Source organism: Triticum aestivum, chromosome 1A, assembly GCF_018294505.1.
Source record: "Triticum aestivum cultivar Chinese Spring chromosome 1A, IWGSC CS RefSeq v2.1, whole genome shotgun sequence".
NCBI lineage: Eukaryota > Viridiplantae > Streptophyta > Magnoliopsida > Poales > Poaceae > Triticum > Triticum aestivum.
The window spans coordinates 488,652,886-488,655,032 of NC_057794.1; the positions used below are offsets into that span (position 1 = coordinate 488,652,886).

Below are 2,147 nucleotides of genomic sequence, written 5' to 3' on the forward strand. Positions count from 1 at the left end.
GATCTTGTGTGTGCGTAGATTTTTTTTTAAATTACTACGTTCCCCAACAGGGGAAGGGGGCGAGTGGAGATGCTCTGATACCCCAAATGCGAACCGTGCAATTGATGCACAATAAACGTACAAAAGTCCTCGACATGAAGATGACGCGTATTGCGTTGCATGTTTGTGTTGTCACAAATTTACAATGTGTATGTGGATGCCGCATATTGTGAAAACTGAGATTCACTTCTCTCCTATCCCTGCGCCTCCGTCGCCGCCGATCTCGTCCCGGCCGTCGAAGTAGTCTTCCGTGACGTTGCCAACGAGCATGACGCATATGAGCCAGAAGAGCGAGGCGTCGAGGTTGAGGAACGCGGCGGCGCCGAGCAGCCCAGTCTCGGCCGTCGGGCAGGCGTACCCGAGGTTGCGGTGCACGTTCCGGACGTGGTGCATGGCCTCCGTCGCTGTCGCCCACGTCGTCGTCCCTATCCCGGCCACCGTGGCGCCACTAGAAAAAAAACGAAAAAAAATCATATTGCCGGTGTAATTATATTACGACGGTACGACGCGGTGCTTGGTGGATTCGATCCATTACATGGCGAGATGGAAGAAGACGTGGAGCATGGCGTGTAGTCGAAGAGGGCCTTCCTGGGGATGGACCTGCCGTCGTAGGGGAAGAAGACGGAGACGGCGCCGATCCCGGCGCAGCACGCGGCGGCGAGCGCGGACAGGGCGCCCAGCGCCACCGTCGGGTCCGGCGGGAGCCGGCAGACGACCACGTCCGCGCCTCTGATCGGCATCCGGTACGGCGGCTGCGATCGAATGGGACATCGATCATTTGCATGCACGCATAGCGACGTGGTAGCGACGGAGCCAGCTAACAGAATTAGCTTCTTGAGCTCGGCGACGACGGCGAGGACGAAGGAGAGCACGCCGAGGAACGCGGTGACCGCGCGGAACCGCGTGCTGTGCCTCAGAGCCATGGCATCTTCCTACTAATCAATACACTATCTCGCCGCCCGTTCCCAATCAAAACACATGAGGACCAAACCAAACCAGGCTGAGATCGGCATACATTACCGGCGACGCGGATTTGTGTTTCTCTGACGCCATTGCCATGCATTTGGGTCACCAACCAGGATCGAACAATCAACAACGCGCATTTTCGCAGGTATCATGTGCGTGCAGAGGGGAGTTTCCGCGCGGGAATCCGGACATGCTCGTGTAAAGATGAATGAAGGGAAGAGCATGTGATACCAATCAATCAATCGTGAAATCGAGATAGTACCTGTGGGAGGCGTCCAACTGAGCGGTTGAATCGCCGGGCAGCGAAGCGGACCAATAAATAGGCGAGGATTGGGAGGCGAGGCGGCAGGGAGGGCCAGCGCGTACCGTGCAGTCTTTTGCTTCGGGCATAAATTGTTGACGATACGCTACATGCAGAAAAGATGTCTTCAGTGCTGCTGCTTTTGGACGTTGTAAGAAATGCACCAGCGTAGGAAAAAACCACAAAAATAATTCCGTCGCCGGGACTTGAACCCGGGTCCCTCGGGTGAGAGCCGAGTATCCTAACCACCTAGACTACGACGGATTGTGTTCGACTGTTGGCACACAGCTTGATGTGTATGTCCCGAACGCAGGCTTAAGATGTGGTTGTATGGTGGCCAGAATACAGTTGATGAGTAAACATAACCAAGCAACGCCCAGGACTTACGCGCTATATATCGTCTGGTCTATGTGATTTAAGGCTAGTTCAAACTGATAGTTCATGACAACAATACGAGTTGACATCAAATTGTTCATGACAATAACACGAGTTGACAGCAAATAGTCCATGTCAACACTACTGGTGCCCAAAGAAGACAATTGGTTCAAAGCAAATAACACATCTGAGTTGCTCGCTAGTTATTCTTCGTCACAGCCACTCAAGCCTCACAGCAGCACCATCCTCCTCTAAACAACTGAATACACCACGATATTCCTTTCATGAAAAGTTGTGAAGCATAGAAATGCTCATCACCACCACTCCACCAGGCACACCTCCATCCGCAATCACCATGGCCAACATCTCTTGAATCTCCTGTCTCACAGGATTAGGATCAGCTTTGAGCTCAGCTGTCATAGAGTCAAACATGTCTACCATTAGCTCTAATGTTGTTTTTCGACTA

General features: G+C 52.8%; 1 non-coding gene and 1 pseudogene across 1 annotated transcript; both read right to left on the reverse strand.

The window, feature by feature from the left end:
• Window positions 1-206: 206 nt before the first annotated feature.
• On the reverse strand, window positions 207-962 carry LOC123189677 (uncharacterized; annotated as a pseudogene).
• Window positions 963-1,497: 535 nt separating this feature from the next.
• TRNAE-CUC (transfer RNA glutamic acid (anticodon CUC)) lies at window positions 1,498-1,570 on the reverse strand. Its single transcript has one exon. It is a non-coding gene; the product is annotated as a tRNA-Glu (tRNA).
• Between the last annotated feature and the right edge of the window lie 577 nt (window positions 1,571-2,147).